The sequence below is a fragment of the Heloderma suspectum genome, chromosome 6 (assembly GCF_057233095.1).
Source record: "Heloderma suspectum isolate Gila_16-S chromosome 6, 16-S_ref, whole genome shotgun sequence".
Lineage (NCBI taxonomy): Eukaryota > Metazoa > Chordata > Lepidosauria > Squamata > Helodermatidae > Heloderma > Heloderma suspectum.
This window is the reverse complement of record NC_139463.1, coordinates 21,042,042-21,062,643: the sequence shown is the minus strand read 5'-3', so window position 1 is coordinate 21,062,643 and position 20,602 is coordinate 21,042,042. Positions and strand designations below refer to the sequence as shown.

At 46.2% G+C, this 20,602-nt stretch overlaps 1 protein-coding gene across 2 annotated transcripts in view; it reads right to left on the bottom strand.

Moving 5' to 3' along the window:
* KIRREL3 (kirre like nephrin family adhesion molecule 3) overlaps positions 1 to 20,602 on the bottom strand; it is a 1,205,284-nt gene that overhangs the window by 474,069 nt on the left and 710,613 nt on the right. The gene's annotated exons all lie outside the window — the stretch shown is intronic.

Genomic DNA, 20,602 nt, shown 5'->3' with positions numbered 1-20,602 from the left:
AAAGTGCACACAGAAGTATATATATTGGGGGAATTGCACACAGAATGCATATTTTTGGAGGAGCGTGCATGAAAATGCATATGTATTTTCATGCAGACTTTAATAAGTACAGTTCTACATTGATGCAGAATTGGTCTGAAATGATTAAGATCAGAAAAAAATGAGAAACCGAGCAGAACTGAAATTCGCAGATTTGTTAATTCCTAAGCGGTCTGCTTGCTCTATCCTTGGAAATGAGATCTGAAGGCTCTGGCATGGTTGCCTGACAGCAATACCCTGTTTTTCTGAGCCTCTGAGTAGAGGCGAGGGTCTGAGCATTCCCACTGACTTTTGCAAACAGAACTCATGAAATCAACAGCCTGAACGTGTTGCTTGAGAAGCTAATAACTTCTCGACCTTTCATTGACAAACTATTCAGCCTCCAAAGTGTTTTCTCAATAGCATTCTTCTTCTTCATCTTCACCTTTGTCTCGCTTTTTTTGTGCAAGTTAACAGCCTTGATTATGCATGCCTTTTGCTTATGATAAACTCTGTAGTTATAAAGTCCCCCACCCTCCCTTTCCCCTTCTTTCAAGTTTCATTAGAAAAGAGAGGAGGGGGTAGGAAAGAGAGACCAAATTAACAGGAAAACAAATGGAAATGGGGAAGCTCTTCCTCTGTTGACAACAGTCACCCCATTAGATCCCTTTAAGCAGGACAAATAAGCCACTCAGCTACACAAGTGGGCTTTTATATTTATTCTAAATTAGAAACAAAATAATTGCTGCCTCGCCTTTAATGGACGCGCCAGTTAATTGTTCTAATAGCTCACTGACTCCAGCAAGTGGGGAGGGAGGGTGCATGCATGCAAATGTGTGTGTCTGTGTTCCCATTTTACCAGTTGTTCAGCTTAGACCAAGGCATATTATGCAAACCCAGCTTGAACTCCCCCTTTCTGTCGTATGCTCTGTGGCGCAGGGCTCCCGTTCTAGATCAATTATTAATATCCACAAGTTATAATTATTTGGAGGGTTGGTACAAGATAATTATAAACCATAAAACAGCTTTCATCTGCATGCATAAGTGCCTGCCTCCTCCTCCCTGCCCCCTCAACCCAACTCCAGATCTGAATCCTGTATATAATAAAGCTGGGACAAGACAGGGTTCAAGAAGGAATGCAAAAAACCAACCAACAAACCCAGATCTCTTTTGTGGAGTTAAGAATACATTAACCTACTTTACACCATGGGTGCAGAACCTCAGGAATGGGGACCAAATCCGGCCCGCTTGGGGTACCAATCTGGCCCTCCAGACTTTCCCAGATGGCCACACCCCCTTCCCTGGACCCCACCCCATTTTCCCAATCTACCAATTATTCGGTGGTTCTCCAGCTTTTGTGCAGTTTTTCTCCATTCTAAAAAACAGGAAGTGTCTCTCCGAGTCCTAAGGCATAGTTACTGGCAATAAGGGCTTTATGCGGAACATATTAGAGCTGTGTGTGTTCAGGGTAGTGCTATGCCAATAGTTTCTCCCACATTTTTTCTGACCATTCTAATTCAATTTGATGGAAAAGAAATTGCTTTCAAAATAGGGATGGCGGAGAATTTCTTCCTGAATCTTCGGGAGGCTGAATGCCAAAGCATTCGGCCCCCCAAAATTGGTAGGGAAATTCTCCGCCCCCCCCCCCCGGGATGGGACTTAGCGTGGCTAAGGATGGCAGAGAATTTCTTCCCGAATCTTTGGGGGGGCGAGCGCCAATGCATTCGGCCTCCCGAAATCGGTGGTGAAATTCTCCGCCCCCCCCCCGGGATGGGACTTACCTTTGGCGAATGTCCCCCCCGGTGGCAGGTCCCGGAGACGGTTCATCGGCCTTTCGTTGGGGGCGGGGGCGGCAGCCAGTCTTCTGACCGGCTGCCGCCACCACCATTACAAAGTGAAAAAAACACACAAAACCCCGTGATAGGCTACGTAACGATTTACGTAGCCTATCATGGCTAGATTTCCAAAGTCAGCCATGATAGGCTACGTAAATCGTCACGTAGCCTATCACGGGGTTTTGTTTTGTTTTTTACACTTTGTTTCGCGGCCGGGGAGACGGGGCGCTTCTCCCCGGCCTGAATTTCGGCCGGGCGAGGCGGGAAGCCTCCCCCCCGGCCTAAATTACGGCCGGGCGAGGCAGGACGGCTCCCCCCCCTCGCCTGAACTTCGGGGGGAGAAGCGAAGCACCTCCCCCCCACCGCGAAGCACCCCTGCGAAAAGGTAAGTGACTTTTGTACATCCCTAACCGTGGCCGAATGTCCCTCTCGGCGGCGGGTCCCGGCGGCGTTTCGGCGGCGTTTCGGCGGGGGCGGCGGCCGGTCTCCCGACCAGCTGCCGCCACCACCATTGCAAAAAAAAAAGTAAAGTAAAAAAAAAACACACACAGCCGTGATAGGCTACGTAACGATTTACGTAGCCTATCACGGGTGACTTTGGAAAAAAAAAAGCATGTACGCAAATGGCGGCGGCCCATAGGCGCCGCCATTTGCGTTCCTTATTTTGGCACGTCTAGTCTACGTAAAGATTTACGTAGACTACGGTGAAAATAAGGGAACGCTATTTGCGTTGCCCTTATTTTCGCCGTAGTCTACGTAAATCTTTACGTAGACTAGACGTGCCAAAATAAGGAACGCAAATGGCGGCGCCTATGGGCCGCCGCCATTTGCGTACGTGCTTTTTTTTTTTTCAAAGTCACCCATGATAGGCTACATGACGATTTACATAGCCTATCACGGCTGACTTTGGAAATCTAGCCGTGATAGGCTATGTAAATCATTACGTAGCCTATGCCTATCACGGGTGTATGTGTGTGTGTGTGTTTTACTTTTTTTTTCACGGCCGGGTAGACGGGGCGCTTCTACCCGGCCTGAATTTTGCCGGTGAGGGATGGGGCGCCTCCCGCCCGGCCTGAATTTCAGCCGGGCGAGGCGGGGCGCCTCCCCCCCCTCGCCTGAACTTCAGGGGGAGAACCGAAGCGCCTCCCCCCCACCGCAAAGCAAGCTTCGAGAACAGGTAAGGGACTTTTGTCCATCCCTATTTCAAAAAGAAATTCAAAGGAGGAGAAATTTCAGAGCAATTCTCCTGGGTTGGGGGTTCTTGTGTTTACCTTACTTGTGAGGTGGCCATGGAGTATGAGCAAGTGCCCTGTCTTTCACTGTACAATAATCTCTTTGACAGCCTGTAGCCTCTTTGGCTTCCCACATTTCAGTTAAAGCCATCATGAGGAAGATGTCATGAGGCAATTCCTCCCATGGGCCTTTTTCAGTTCAGGAGGTTCAGGTGGCCTGGGAGGCTGCAGAACAATGGAAAGATGTGTAATAGAGATGAAAAATGCACACAGCACCCTCGGCCACCTCGCAGTGATTAGAATCATAGAATAGTAGGGTTGGGAGGGGCCTACAAGACCATCAAGTCCAACGCACTGCTCAATGTAGGAATCCAAGTCAGAGCATCCCCGACAGAGGGCTGTCCAGCCTCATCTTGAATGCCTCCAGTGTGGGAGAGCCACCACCTCCTTAGGTCATTGGTTCCATTGTCGTATTGCTCTAGCAGTCAGGAAGTTTTTCATGATGTTCAGCCAGAATCTGGCTTCCTGTCACTTGAGCCCATTATTCCGTGTCCTGCACTCTGGGATGATAGAGAAGAGATCCTGGCCTTCCTCTCTGTCACAACCTTTCAAGTATTTGAAGAGTGCTATCAGTCTTCTCTCCTCAAGGCTAAACATGCCCAGTTCTTTCAGTCTCTCTTCATAGGGCTTTGTTTCCAGTCCCCTGATCATCTGTGTTGCCCTCCTCTGAACCCTCTCCAGCTTGTCTGCATCCTTCTTAAAGTGTGATGCCCAGAACTGGACACAGTACTCCAGATGAGGCCTCACCAGTGCTGAGTAGAGGGGAACTAGTACTTTCCGGGATTTGGAAGCTATGCTTGTATTAATGCAGCCCAAAAGAGCATTTGCCTTTTTTGCAGCCACATCACATTGTTGGCTTATATTCAGCTTGTGATCGACAACAATTCCAAGATCCTTCTCACTTGTAGTGTTGTTGAGCCACGTATCCCCCATCTTGTAGCTGTGCATTTGGTTTCTTTATCCTAGGTGCAGAACTTGGCATTTCTCCCTATTAAATGTCATTCTGTTTTCTGCCCAGCGCTCCAGCCTATCAAGATCACTTTGAATGTTGTTTCTGTCTTCCAAGGTATTAGCTATCCCGCCCAATTTGGTGTCATCTGCAAATTTGATAAACATTCTCTGCACCTCCTCCTCCAAGTCATTAATACAAATGTTGAAGAGCATTGGGCCCAGGACTGAGCCCTGTGGTACTCTGCTCATTACCTCTCCCCAGTTTGAGAAGATCCCATTGATAAGCACTCTTTGAGTCCGATTCTGTAGCCAACTGTAGATCCACCTGATGGTTGTTTCATCCAGCCCACTTTGAGCTAGTTTGCTCATCAGGATATCATGGGGCACTTTGTCAAAAGCTTTGCTGAAGTTGAGGTATATAGTGTCCACAGCATTCCCACAGTCCACAAGGGGGGTTACCTGATCAAAAAATGAGATCGGATTCGTCTGGCAGGATTTGTCCTTGACAAATCCATGTTGGCTTCGAGTAATCACTGCATTGTTTTCAAGGTGCTTCCAGATGGATTGCTTTATCATCTGCTCCAGAATTTTCCCAGGGATTGATGTCAGACTGACTGGTCTGTAGTTCCCAGGTTCCTTCTTTTTGCCCTTTTTGAACATGGGGACAACATTAGCCCTCCTCCAGTCATCTGGCACTTCACCCGTCCTCCATGATTGCTCAAAGAGAATAGACAGTGGTAGGGATGGGGGAGAATTTCTCCCCGAAACTTCAGGGGGCCGAGTGCCAACGCATTCAGTCCTCCGAAGGTTCGGGGAGAAATTCTCCGCCCCCAGCCCCCCCCCCCGGGATGGGACTTACCTTTCACGAATGTCACTCCCGGTGACAGGTCCCGGCAGCGGTTCGGCAGGTCTTCGTCAGGGGCGGAGGCGGGAGCCAGTCTTTTGACCGGCTGCCGCCGCTGCCATTACAAGAAAAGTAAAAAAAAAACAAAAAACGCCCCTGTGATAGGCTACGTAACGATTAACGTAGCCTATCACGGCTAGATTTGCAAAGTCAGCCATGATAGGCTACATTAATCGTCATGTAGCCTATCACGGGTGACTTTAAAAAAAAAAAAGCACGTACGCTAATGGCGGCCCCCATAGGGAGCCACCATTTGCGTTCCTTATTTGGTCCCTGTAGTCTACGTAAAGATTTACGTAGACTATGGAGAAAATAAGGGCAACGCAAATAGCCTTTCTTTGTCAACAGTTATCATTTTGCCATCCTTCCTTAATAGCTGAACTACCATTTCTTTCTTCTGTCTTTTACTATGCATGTAGCTGAAGAAAGCTTTTTTGTTGCTTTTAGCATCCCTTGCTAACCTCAGCTCATTCTCAACTTTAGCCTTCCTGATGCCATCCCTGTAATTCTGTGTTACCTGCCTGTACTCTTCCATTGTTGCTTGGCCTTCTTTCCATTTCCTATATGTGTAGTTTTTTGTTTTCAGGTCATCTCTTAGCTTTTTGCGAAGCCACATTGGCTTCTTCTGTTGTCTTCCACCGTTTTTTCTTGTTGGAACTGTTTGTAATTGTGCCTTGAGAATTTCCTTTTTTAAAAACTCCCACCCATCTTGGATTCTTTTTCTCATTAGAGTCGCTTGCCATGGGACCTTACTTAACATTGTTCTGAGTTTATTAAAATCAGCTTTCCTAAAATCCAGGGTACACATTTGGCTACACATTGCTTTTGCTTCCTTTAGAACCATGAACTCAAATATAACATGGTCGCTTTCCCCCAGCGTTCCTGTAACTGCTACTTTATCCACTAAGTCATCTCTGTTGGTTAGGATCAAGTCAAGGATAGCCGATCCTCTAGTTCCTTCCTCTACTTTTTGTAGGAGGAAGTTATCCACCACACAAGTCAGGAATTTCCTGGAGGGGCCATGTTTTGCAGAATTTGTTTCCCAACAAATATCGGGGAAACAAATTGAAGTCCCCCATTACTACTACAACATGCTTCCTTGAAACATTGGCTATATGCTTTTCAAAAGTTTCATCCTCATCTTCTTCTTGATTGGGCTGGTAGTAGACTCTGATCACCATGTTCCTTTTATTCTTTGCTGCATTTATTTTAACCCAGATGCTCTCGATGGGGCTACCAAGCTTAACCTCCTGTATTTCTGTGTAGAGATAAGTATTTTTAACATATAGTGCAACCCCACCTCCCTTTGTGTTTCTCCAGTTCTTTTTGAACAAGTTATATCCTTCAGTTGCTGTATTTCAGTCATGAGAGTCATCCCACCAAGTCTCAGTTATACCTATCAAGTCATAATTTCCCTCTTGTATTAAGAGTTCAAGTTCGTTCTGTTTGTTTCCCATACTCTGGGCATTAGTATATACAGTTGACATCGAAGGTCATGTGCTTCATGGTCTGGCTTTCTTCCTACATGTTTATGAGGACTATTATTGGGTGCTATTAGAGCTGTTCTCTCCATTGCGGTGCATGAGCCTTCATCCATTGTTACCCCCAACTTTACATCTCCCTTCCCCGTAGCATTCAGTTTAAAGCCCTCCTGCAAAAGTTCTTCATGCTGTGGCCAAACACATTCTTCCCAGCCTTTGTAAGGTGTAGGGATGTACGAAAGTCACTTACCTTTTCGCAGCTTGGCTTCGCGGTAGGGGGGAGGTGCTTCGTTTTTCCCCCCGAAGTTCAGGCGGGGGGGAGGCGTCCCGCCTCGCCCGGCCGAAATTCAGGCTGTGGGGGGGAGGCGCCCCGCCTCGCCTGGCCAAAATTCAGGCCGGGGAGAAGCGCCCTGTCTCCCCGGCCGCGAAACAAAAGTAAAATAAAAAAAGACCCCGTGATAGGTTACGTGACGATTTACGTGGCCTATCACGGCTAGATTTCCAAAGTCAGCCATGATAGGCTACGTAAATCGTCACGTAGCCTATCACAGGTGACTTTAGGGGGGAAAAAAAAAGTGCCCATGGGCGCCGCCATTTGCGTTCCTTATTTTGGCACGTCTAGTCTACGTAAAGATTTATGTAGACTACGGCGAAAATAAGGGCAACGCAAATAGCGTGCCCTTATTTTCGCCGTAGTCTACATAAATGTTTACGTAGACTAGACGTGCCAAAATAAGGAACGCAAATGGCGCCGCCATTTGCGTACGTGCTTTTTTTTTTTTCCAAAGTCACCCGTGATAGGCTATGTGACGATTTACATAGCCTATCACGGCTGACTTTGGAAATCTAGCCATGATAGGCTACGTAAATTGTTACGTAGCCTATCACGGGTGTTTTTTTTTTTTACTTTAGTTTTATTTTTTTGCAATGGCGGCGGCGGCAGCCGGTCGGGAGACCGGCCGCCGCCCCCGCCCGCGACAAAATGCCGTCGAACAGCCGCCGGGACCCGCCGCCAAGAGGGACATTCGCAGGAGGTAAGTCCCGTCCCGGGGGGGGCGGGGGGCCGGCGGAGAATTTCCCAACCAACTTCGGGGGGCCGAATGCATCGGCGCTCGGCCTCTCAAAGATTCGGGGAGAAATTCTCCGCCATCCCTAGTAAGGTGCACCCTGTCCCTTGCCAACAGATTAGGGAAGCTCACAAATACCACCAAAAGAAATTCAAAATTCTGCCTTAGAAAAGTGGAAGCCTCAGCACAGTTGATGCTGTTGCCACCTACAGAAGTAGTTCAATAAACTAAAATCCCTTTGGAAAAAAGAAAGAAGCTGTGCTACAACCCCTGCCAATAGTGAGCCCTCTCTGTGAGAAACTGTTGGAGAATTTTTCCTCTCATAGGAGAATTTTGGTGAAATTATCCCCCCCCCCCAATTTCTCTGCCCACAAATTGGCTGGAGATTTTGGAGTGGCTGTTTGCACACCATTCTAAAACATAATTTGATTTGTTTTTTGTATTTTGCCCCCACCCCTTTTTCCTTTTGCCTGCCTACCACTGGAATGAAGCCCCCAACATGGAATTTGGACATTAAACTGAAAGAGTTTCTGCACACCTGCCTTATACTGAGCCAGTCCATTGGCCCAGTGAACCCAGCTATTGCCTGCTCTAACAAGGCCTCAACGGGCTTTTTGAGGGAGTGCTCATAATTAGGGATGGCACAGGCACTTTTATCGGTCCACAAATCTTTCAGACTGCTGGCACCCATGCCCCCTGAGCTGCACCCGCCAAGCTCTCCCCCACTTGCTGGCCCTCCAGGCTGCAGTCAAGCTGGCCCTCCATGCTTGGCAAGCAGCCCGCAACTTATCTGAGCCTGTTTATCATTATCCCGATCACCACATTGTTTTAAAAAAACATGGTGATCGGCAGCGTTTGCCCATAGCTTTGTACGCAAAATAGTGATTTTTGTACATCCCTACTGTCAAAACAACTTCATCCTTGCTGCTTTTGTTACCCTTGCACAAGCCAGAATGGAAATACACTTCAGCACTAGAGTGGTGCAATGTCTCTTCATACCATAATTCGTACTCTTGACTTAGAAATAGCAGGACCACCCCAAGACAGTTTGTGCCTGAGGCAGAGCAGCCAATGGCAACCCCCCTGCCCCACTTCCCCCAGTCAAGGTGCATAGGACCCCCAAAGCACAGAACCGACAGGAAAGGCACATTTTATGTTAGAGCTGTGTAGAGATAGTCGATAATTGATCATTGTTTTGATGTGCATATTGAGCTGTATATCCATCTAAGCAGACATTATAGGGAATGTGTGGAGAATCATTACCATCACCTCATGCTTCAGGTATGATTTGCTTGTTTGTTGTAAAGAAGCCTATGAGCATGTGTTAATATGTGTACTTATTGAGTTGTGAGTTGTTAATGCAGTTGACAGTATAGGTTATGCATGGGAATCATTAAAGATGCTCCCTAATCCTGAGTAGGGATGTTGGAGAATTCCGCCATGAACTCCAGTGAGGCTGGATTCTTTAGAACCCAGCCCCCCGGAGTCTGTGGCAGAACGGACTACCCCCCAAAATCCATGGAATGGACCTAACTTGCGGCGGCTCCAGTAGCGGCTCCGGGTTGTCTTCTGGGCTGCTGCGGCTGCAAATGGTGGCCATCGCCATTTATGTCCCTGCTTTTGCCATGATAGGCTACATAAGTATCTACGTAGCCTATCACAGCCAAAGACAGGGACGCAAATGGTGTAGCAGCTGCCATTTGCGTTCCTGCTTTAGCTGTGATAGGCTACATAAATATATATGTAGCCTATCACGGCCTAGCGTAGGGATGCAAATGGCGTCCCCTATGCAGGACGCCATTTGCGACTGCAGCAGCCCAGCAGCGTATGGGTGCCCTGCTGCAGATTGGCCCGGCCAGCAGCTCCACGGACTGGCCACGGAACAGAGCTGGCCAGGCAGGATTCCGGGGGGGGGGGAGGACCGGATCGCCTCCCCCCCCACAGAACCCAGCAGAGCCAGGTAAGTGGGGGTTCATACACCTGAGCAGGTGGTGTTTGCTACATATATCCCAGAATGCTTCACACCTGGGGAAGTCAGCAAGAGAGTGCAATCTGGCGATACACCACCCACTAAAACTGCCTTGCATTTCAGTTGAATGTATTTGCTGCTTGACAGAAAAGTCATGTCTCGGTGTAGATCCATTTTTAGGGGTATATGAAACCTACTTACCCATCCGCTGAAGGGGTCTGCAGGGGTGGGTAAGCGATCCATCCCTCCCCCTGGAATCCTCCCTGGCCGGCTCCACTCCACGGCCAGTCCACAGAGCCGCCGGCTGGGCCTCTCCGCAGCCAGACTTCCGGCTGCTGCCATGCAAATGGCGTCCAGCATAACGGACACCATTTGCATCCCTGCCTTTGGCTGTGATTGGCTACATAAATATTTACGTAGCCTATCACGGCCAAGGGCAGGGACGCAAATGGGGTCTGCTACACCGGACGCCATTTGCGTCCGCAGCCTGGCAGCGGATGGCTGCGGAACGAAGATGACAGACCCGGACTGGCTGCCGCAAGATAGTGTCCATCCTGCTGACTGGCCTTCGTGGTGGAGGAGCGGTTTCTTCCACTGCAGACTCTAGGAGGCCGGATTAGGGATGGCGGAGAATTTCTGAGAATTTCTCCACAAATCTTGGTGAGGCCGAATGCCAACGCATTTGGCCCCCCAAAATTGGCGGTGAAATTCTCCAGCCCCCGCCCCCCCCGGGATGGGACTTACCTCCTGAGAATGTTCCTCTCGGCGGCGTGTCCTGGTGGCGGTTCGGCGGCGGTTCGGCGGGGGCGGGGGCAGCAGCTAGTCTTCCGACGGGCTGCCGCCGCCATTACAAAATAAAGTTAAAAAAACAAACAAACCCATGATAGCCTACGTAATGATTAATGTAGCCTATGACGGCTAGATTTCCAAAGTCAGCCTTGATAGGCTACGTTAATCGTCACGTAGCCTATCACAGGTGACTTTGGAAAAGAAAGAAAAAAAGCGCGTACGCAAATTTGCGTTCCTTACGTCTAGTCTACGTAAAGATTTACGTAGACTACAGCAAAAATAAGGGCAATGCTATTTGTGTAGACTAGACGTGCCAAAATAAGGAACGCAAATGGCGGCGTCCATGGGCCGCCGCCATTTGCGTACGTGCTTTCCCCCCCCCCCAAAGTCACCCGTGATAGGCTACGTGACGATTAACGTAGCCTATCACGGCTGACTTTGGAAATCTAGCCATGATAGGCTACGTTAATCGTTACATAGCCTATCACGTTTTTTTTTTCACTTTTTGTTTCGCAGCCGGGGAGACGGGGCACTTCTCCCCAGCCTGAATTTTGGCTGGGCGAGGCGGGATGCCTCCCCCCCTCGCCTGAACTTCGGGGGGAGAAGCAAAGCGCCTCCCCCCCACCACGAAGCCAAGCTGTGAAAAGGTAAGTGACTTTCGTACATCCCTAGGCCGGATCCTTTAGAATCCGGCCTCATTGGAGCCTGTGGCAGATTTCTCCGCCATCCCTATGACCATTTTGCATGTCAAACTGTGAGCTGAAATACACAGGAGGAAGATGCAGGCCTGTGCCCCCTCCCTTACCACATACATAACCTTTAATGTGAACCTACAGTAGAGGCTCCACTACAGGAACAATATCCACTCATGGGTTCCAAAACCCGTCCACTCCATTTTGAGGTGGACAGATCGTGTGAGTGGGATCTGTTTGATAGGCATTTACATAATGTGTGCTCGCATTTACAGTAAAAGTTATATGCAAGGAATGTGATCCCGAACCTTGCTTCTGAACCATACCATATGTGTAAGCCAAATATGCAAAAGGTAACAACCTTATGCAGACATTTAAAAGTCTAAGGGTGCAATCCTGGGGATGTTTAGACAGAAAAGAAGTCCTACAACTCCCGGCATGCCCCAGCCAGCCATGCTGGCTGGGGCATGCTGGGAGTTGTAGGACTTCTTTTTCTATCTTAACATGCATAGAATTGCACCATTAAGTGTAGAGGGGCTGGAGGGGCATGGGGAACAGCCATGCCTCTTTCAACATCTAAGGTCCCCTTGTTGAGAGCGAAGGTAGATTTCACCTTGTTCAGCTGAATGCAGTTAGTTCTCCCCACAACTGGAAACCTTCATGATCCTGATGGTGGAGAGCACTTGTAACCAAGCTCAGTCGAATACTATTACAATCCCCCATCAGAACATCTCTCTCTCTCCACACAGAAAGGTTAGAGGGTTGAGGTGGTGGGGCCTGCCTGCCTGGCCCCATGGACCCTCCATGTTTAGACTTTTTGAATGTCTGCATATCTAGCTGAATGCCTGTTCAGCTAGATATATATTCCATACCTGCATATTGTCTACACTGAAAATGGTTTTTGGCCTGATGCAGCAGAGGCATTTAGAATGTGTTTTTGAATACAAACGTACATCTGTAGAAGACATGAGCAAAGTAGGGGAAGAGAAAAGAATCATAATTAAGAAGGGAATAGTGGATTGATTGCACTCCAGCTCTTTTGTATATGGGAAGGATGTCTTGAGTACCTACTATCATCTACCGGCTTGCTGAACAGGTGGCAGAGGAGTAGGCTGACACCTCCTTGAGCTGAATAGCTCTTGTTAGTCATTTTATGAGTGGCTGCCAAAAACCCGCCATAATTGCTACAGTGCCAAATGCTAACTAGTCGATACAGATTTGGCAAGGAGTCAGATGCAGGAGAGGGTGAGCAAAAGAGGGAGTGAGACCTCATCTGGCCAAATAAAACACACACCATAGCCTTGGGACTTTGAGAGAAGACTAAAGTTGGACCCAAGGGCAGCTATTTCATGGGGGAGCTTATGTTTGACTAAGGTGGCATCAGCAATCAATATGAAAAAGCAACACACTTACTTTCTTAGTGATTTCCATCATGCCACATCACTCTATAGAGTCTTTGTGGGAAGCTATGTACAACAATGTCCAATTTATTAAACTTACAGGTATGTAGCAACATGGAAGCGATCTTATACTGGTCAGACAGCTGAGTGGATCTCTTTCTTGACCATCTAGACCAGTATTATCGACACTGACTGGCGGCAGCTTGCTGTGGTTTGAGGTTAGAGTTACTGGGCCCATTTGCATGGAAACCATATGCTCTACTACTGAGCTCCAGCTCCTTCCTATCAATAGTATATAGTTTCAATAAAATAAAATTTGATTTAATAGTCTTTTGTATAACGATTGGCAACAGCCTACCAAGTTGTCCCGAAGCCAGGACAAATAGTGCTCATACTACCAGCCAGGACAGAACTGCAGCCATGGCTGACTGGGGCAAAATGAATCCAATAACTGACAAAGGAAGGGCGGAAAACCTGCCCCCTTCTCCTTCACTGGTCATGTGATGGAGGGAAATTAAGCAAGCTCACCTCTCTGATCAATCATATCAATGCCTTGATATGACACTCATTGGCACTCATTGGCCAGAACAGTGGAAGTAGGGATGAATGAGAATTTCATTTTTGCTCACAAAACATGCAAGCAAACCATGTTCAAAGCCCCAAATGCAATCGTCAGCCCAAACACTTCTCCACCAAAAATGATCTCAAATTGCTGAGCATGTGCTCATGCTCACTTTGTGCAACTTCCCCTGCTCACTTCTGTGCACATTTCCTAGTTTGCCCAAATTTCCCCTGTAGACTGAATCAGCCCAACTTTAGTCCATGGGGGAAATTTGTGCAAATTGGGGAATTTGCACAAATTTCATGCTCCATCACTGCTCGATTTGCACAAGTTTCCTGCTCTTGCAGAGTGAGCAGCAATCGCAAATGCAAACCAATTTCTCATCCCCTTGGTAAACTTAGGTGGGGTGGGGGAGGGAAGTACTGCGGATCCTGCTAGAGGACGCCCTGCTCATGGTTCCTCAAATCTAGTGCCACCCCCTGGTCTCACAAAAAAGTAGGCAGGATCCCATATGGTCCTTATACTTTTTATTAGACGCAAAGAAGTGTTACTGAGGCACTCCTACAGCAACCTGGGAGATGTGTTGTGGCCCACCTGAACACACCTGCCAGACACTCGAAAATGTATGTTTTTGGCATCCCAGGCAGGTAGCAAAAGCAAGAGGTCTATTCAACCCTTGTGGGTCATGATACATAGTCTGATGAGTTGTGTTTTGGCTTGGTAGCCTGTCAGTTTTGTGCAAGTTCTACCTGAAATGTTAGACTTTATCTTCAGGTAAAACCATATTTCCCAATGGGGAAATTTTCTTCCTAAGGATCAGTCCCCAACTGGAGAAATGGCACGTTCCTAGTGATTATGTATCTGTTTCTGAATGTTAACAAACAGTCTGCAGTGTCTGATTGAGTGGGTTATTAGCAGAATGAAGACAGATGGTAGAGGATTAAGTCTAACGCTTCTTTCTTTCAAGGCTATCATTACCCAACAGCTCTACTGCTCTTCTGTTCAGACTACAACTGTCACCAGTTTAATTTCCTTCTTGCATCTCACAGCCCTGAGCTACTGAGCGATCTAGACACAAAGAAAGAGTGCTGATCTTTAATCGAGATCAGAAAGCAACTCCTTTTTTGGAATGATGCCACAACATTCTCCAACCATCTCCGTTCATCATATAGAAACAACCACACAATTTTTGAAAGGACAAATGCAGTACAAGTTATACATTATATTAAAGGGCTATGTAAAGTATCAATATTATGCCACTTATTAAATTAGATGGTGTAATGTCAGAAATAGAGAATGGGTTGATCTCAGGACAGTTTCAATAAGCTACACATAAGGATTCCATTTAACTAGTAAGAATTTTCCGGAAAGAATGATATAATGTGGATGGGTAACAGTGGTGAGATCTTGTCCTTGGCCTGTTTTGCTTTTGAAACAATTGTATTCAGTGTTGGATATGTCTACTTCTTTATATATTTGAGATGCACCAGAACAGTGCAGACAGTGAGACAGGAGTGGGTAACTTTAGTGGCATGGGCATGGGCAAAAAAAAATAAAAAAATCTAGCTCTTCCGCTGAGGTTTCCTGCACCTTGGATTATCTGCCTGCCTGCCTGCCTGCCTGCCTGCCTGCCTGCCTGCCTATCTATCTATCTATCTATCTATCTATCTATCTATCTATCTATCTATTCATCTATCATCTATCTATCTATCTATCTATCTATCTATCTATCTATCTATATCTATCATCTATCTATATTGTTACCAAGAGCAAGCCAAAATCCCCCATATTTTTTTTAGCAAATACTGGTGCTGTGCCAAAAATTTATTCCACATTTTTTTTTAATTTGATAGAAGAGAAATTGCTTTCAAAAAGAAATTCCATACTGAATAGATTTTGGATAAATTCTCAAGGGTTAGATTTGGGTTTCTTGGGCTGACCTTACTTAGGAGGTGGCCGAAGAGTGAACACAAGTGTCCTGTCTTTCATTGTACAATCATCTCTTTGGCAGCCTGTAGCCTCCTCAGCTCCCTACACTTCAATTGAAGCCCAGTGGAAGGCAACATCAGCTAATTCCTCCCATGGGGCTTTTTTTCAGATCAGGCAGTGCAGGCAGCCTGGGAGGCTGGCTGTGACTGGGTAAGCTCAAAAATACCACCAAAAGAAATTTAACATACATTATAGTCTGTCCTGAGAATGAGGCAGAACAATGGAAGCCCCTTTCATGGGGGAAGAAAACTTTCTGGAAATTGGAGGACACATTTTGGCAAAGCACTAACTCCACCCCATCCCTGGCGCTAGACACAACACTGCCCCCCCCCCCCACACACACACACCTGCATTGTGGTAGATGCAAAATGGGGGCTAGTCTGCCAACACAGTTGATGCTGTTGCAGCACAAAAATACCAAAAGCCTTTACCAAAAATGAAAGGAGATGTGCTACAAGCCCTGCCAATAGGGAGCCCTACCTGTGAGAAATTGTTGAGGATTTCTCGTTCCCCTGGATAAATTTGGTGAAATTATCTCCCAAATTTCTGTGCCCACAAATAAGGTGGAGAATTTTGACAAGCCATCTCCGTACAGCTCTAGCAAATACCTTGGATCAATTTTAGTTCACTACTTTTATTTCCACAGAACAGAAGGAAGTTTGGGGCCCATGTATTAAAGGAGCTGAATGTTCTGTTCAGCAATCTCAGACTCCTGTTTCATCCCTTCCTCTTAAACAAACCACTGATGGTGGTTATATGAAATTCCCATTAAGCAGACTGCATTTTTGTGGACCTCATCAATACTTAGATTAAATGATAAATTTTAAACAGAGGCTGATATGAACAAAAGATAGAACGTCAGTGTTACTTTTTAAGCCAGTGTGATACACTTATCAGTCTGCTTCATAAACAGAGACCAAATCTTTAGAGTAGGGTAGGCATGGAAATTTAAAGTTCACTGAAATCTCATTGTGTTATTCCTTTTCATGCAGGCGTTTTGAACATTGACAGAGGCTTTTTTGTGTAAAACCTGAATAACGGTTGGGGAAAATACATAGTGCTAATGGAAAATCCCCCTCAGGGGGAGTACAATTGACATGACTCATGACAGTTTAATAAACAAAATGGCTGCCAGTTTGACTGAAGAAATGGTACCTATAAAGACTGAGACTGAAATATATAAAATAGGGATAGGTCAGTGTTAAGTGTTTTTTTCCTGGGATATGCCTCAGAACTGACTGGGAACAGTTGGTCCCAGGAGGTGTCCCTGATTAAGGCTTTGATTCCAGGTTTTGACCAGGGAAATCAGTTAAATGGCCAGTAATGTCCACACAGCATTCCCTGCAAACTTTTTCAAACCCTCTATGTGGAACAGCCTCCATGCCTTTGGGATTTCAAGGAGCCATAATATTTGTTTGCCGGAATTGGGCTTGATACAAACTCTTTTCTTCTCAAGCAACTCTATAGAGACTTGTATCTTCTTATTTCATATAAAACACTTTTGGATCAATTTTGAACATGCACAGTGATATAGTCACCTCACTCCCAGACTGTACTGTGTGTGTTCGTGTTTGTGCAAATTCGCATATATGATCACTGCTGCCAAATGTGTGACATTACAGTCACTGCTCTGTCCCCTGTGGTGATGTATGTATATATTTTTAATTCACTGCTTTGTCTCTGGAGAGTCTTGTAACTTGAATCCAACAAGGCCTTAGCTGTCTGCAATCTGATTAAGATATTGTCTGCTCCTGCTTCCAGCTTCTATTCCACGCCCCCCCCCCCCAAGCCCAAATGACTGCTCTGTTTTAAGGACCTAATTAGCTTGATCATCCCAGGGCCTTTCTAGGCAATCCTTTTCATGCAGCAAGTATAACTGCTCACTTGTCATGAAAGAACCAGACTTCTTCCATCAAGTTAGCATTCTGTTCTGAGGATCTCTCTAGTCACAAATAATGTGTGAAGCCATGGGACATGCCAAAGGAGGCTGTGGGGCTGTGCTTGTAGCCCCACACTTGGAGATGTATAGTTCCTCCCATGCTCAGCCCCATCACACATGAGTTCTTGTGAATATCTGAGTTGGGAAAGCCTCCCGGGTAGAGTTCCCAGGATTCTGGAACCATATGTGATCAGGAATTTGGGGAGCTTCCATGAATAGAACTCTGCACCAGTGCTTCCCCACCTCCGACATCCACACTAACGCATGCACAGCAGGATCAGGAGGATCATTGGGGGCAGGTGTGGTCTCACAGCCCCTTTGTGAGACCCACACAGAAGTAATGTAGAGGGATTCTGGAATTCATTCACATTCAGTACTCATATACAGTTTATATAAATGATGGTCAAACTGTCCTCAGCTCACTTAAAAAGTGAGTCAGCTGTTGAAAACATCTATGAAAAAAGCTATATATATATTTTAAATCATCTTTATTCCCACCAAAGTTCGAATCTGATTTGTAATGCTGAAGAGGAATGCTCATCCCCCCTAGGTAACTGGGCAAAGCCCAGCCCTGAGCAGAGTCTCAGGGGACAAGGAACTGTGCAGTCCCCAAGCAAGCATGATGAAACCCTCCAAACCCATCAGCCTATGACTTTTACAAAGGCTGTATGTATGTATTTATGTATGTATTTCATTTCTATCCAATCTTTTTTCCTCTTACAAGGAACCCAAGGCAGCTTACATGGTCCCCCTCCTCCTCCTCTCCATTTTATCCCCACAGCAATCCTGTGAGGTAGGTTGGGCTGAGTCAGTGTCAGTGACTAGCCCAAAGACTCCCAGTAATCTTCATGGCTGAGTGGGGACTAGAACCCAAATCGCCCAAGTAAGGATGTACGGACTGTGTTTGGCAGATTGTCAGGAGCCTTTTGTTCCATCGTCTGCTCACAGACGGATGCATTTTTTTTTCATCATGCAGAAAAAATATGCAAATAATTACCTAAGAGGTTTCATAACAATTTACATAATCTACCGTAGTATGTAACATTTAGCTCACTGTTCCTCATTCCATTCCACTTTTCCTCAGCAGAAACCTGTGCATTTTCCTAAGAATAAATATGTGTAAATTTTGGGAAAGTAAAAAAAAAAAAGATCTGGAAGTCCATGGACTCCGTGCAGCCTGAGGGGATCGCTCCGCTGAGGATTCCACAAGCTTGATCCTTAGAAATCCAAGCTCCTTTTAGTCCATCTCAAATTTCTCCAGCATCCCTACACCCAAGTCCTAGTTCAATGCTCTTACCAGTGGCTCAGCACACTTATTCCTCCTTACCTATCTCACTAGCCTAGTTGTCCCCAATGTGGATCTCTCTGGATGTTTTGGACTACAACTTCCAACATCCCCAACCACGGTGGCTGGGGCTAATGGGAGTTGTGATACCAAACGTCTGAATCTATAAATTTATAAACTGGATCTACTACGAGTGGTCATTTGTTTTTGTTTGTTTGTTTTGTTTGTTTCTTTGAACTTCAAGTTAGGCAAATTTGTATTCTGGTCCAGGAAAGTTCAGTACAATGTTCAATGATTATTCCAATGGTGATGGCATTGTGGAATCTAGCCCTTGAGTATCCCAAGCCCTTTCTGTGGGGGTGGGCAACCTGTGGCCTTCCAGATGTTTTGGCCTACAACCCCCATCAATGATAGCCAGCTGGGGGTTGATGGGGCTGCAGGCCAAAAATCTAGAAGGCTGCAAGTTGCCCACCCCTGTTCTACTGAATAAGGACTGCAATATTGATGGTGACAAGCTATAGTGCTCTTCCCTTTCCTTAGTTGATCTGTTTTGTACAATTTAATACCTAATTAATTAATTAGCATCCCGTTCTTCCTTGAAAGATCTCAGCTCTGCATATATATTCACCCCCACTTGTATCCTCAGAACAACCCTGCTAGGTAGGTTAGGCTGAGAGACAAATGACTGGCCCAAGATCACCTGGGAGCCTTACATTTGGGTTGGATGCTGATTGCTCAAAAGCAATGCCACAATCAAGAAGGGGAGATGATCCCTTGGCATGATGGAAATTTTCATAAGGCTGCTCAGGCTGAGAATCAAAATATCATCTTGGAAAAACCAGTTTTCACTGTCTTGCTCCTGAGGTTTTGCAGAATTTACAACTCAGAACGGGTCTCATTACACCAGCAGAAGTAAGGAAGTACAGAGGAGACAGACTATATGAACCTTGAAAGCTGCCTTATACTGAGTCAGACATTGGTCCATCTCGTCAAGTATTGCTGACACTGACTGGCAGCAGCTCCCCAGGGCAGCACCAGCCCAACCATTAGGCAGGGTGAAGCACTCACCTCAGGCAGCAGAAGCTGGGAGGTGGCATCAATGCTTTCAAGAAAAGAGCTGTGTATCTCATGGCCTGCCCTATGCTCCCTAAGCTCCAGGTTCAATGGAGGATGCTGTTCCATTACCAGCTGAAGATATAGTCTTGTGCATGAAATGGGAGAGGGTGCCATCTTGTTCTACACGTGAGGCAGCAAAATGTCTTGGACCGGCTCTGCTCCAGGGTTTCAGCAGAATTTTTTTCAGCTGGAGATGCCAGGGATTGAACTTGGGATGTTCAGCATACAAAGCATATGCTCTACCACTGAGCCATGACCCTCTAAACCTCTACAGTCAAGGACAAGCAATACGGAGATCAATCCCTGCCAACTTCCTGTTTTGACACTAATTGCAGTAAATACAGCAGCACAAGAGGCTACTTCCATGGGACCTGAAGCTTAAAAACATCAAGTGTCTAAGCTGCAAGCAGCTGTGGTGCGAACTGTTCTCCATTTCAAATGCTTTTAATAGTTTAATGATTTCTGTTCACAATTACACACAGCTATTGCAACAGTTAATCAATGGTTGCTTATAGGATGCTTGGTAGGTGAAGGGAATTAACAGTAATATATGTTTCTATTTCTTCAGAAGGAGTTCATGTGGCCCCATGGAACCATCAACATCCCTGAGAGGGATGTTTGTTTGGGCAGCACTAAAGCCATGACGTAATCTCTGCTGCTTTTCTCTTCCAAAGTTGAAGCCAAACATGTACTTTTCAGGCTGAAGCTTCACCATCTGCATTTGGAAAAGACTTCTGAAGAATATTTTGTCCCCAGTGTTATTAAATATCTATATGAAACTGTTGGAAGCAGTCATTAGGAGATTGGGGTCAAGAATTGGGGCACCATATGCTGAAGACATCCAGATCTATTTCTCTGTGATATCTAATTCGGGAGAGATCATGCACATTCTGAACCATGCCTGGATGCAGTTATGGGTTTGATGAGGGCCATAGTGGAGAAGACTGCAACCAAGTGACCTGTGTATCTGCTGAGTCTGCTGTCTGGGTGCTTTTGATGGGCAACTTCAAGGCTCCTGCTGCTCTCCCTTCTTATGGTTCTTTATCTTTAAACTGGACTTGGATAGCCCTTGAAACAGAGGATGTTTTTGAATAGAGGACTCTCCTCTGTCAACCCTTCAAATAGAGGGCTGTCTTCTTGAAATTAAGCACATGGCCACCTTACTGACAGGGGGCCTTGTCTGTTGAGGAGCCTTCCGGGGCTGCTGATAATACCTTGGTCAAGAAAAGGGGGTCTTTTGGTTGCTAGGAAGTAGAAACTTCCTATTTTGTTTTGTATTTTGTGAAGAGAAGGGAGTGAAGACATAACTAGAG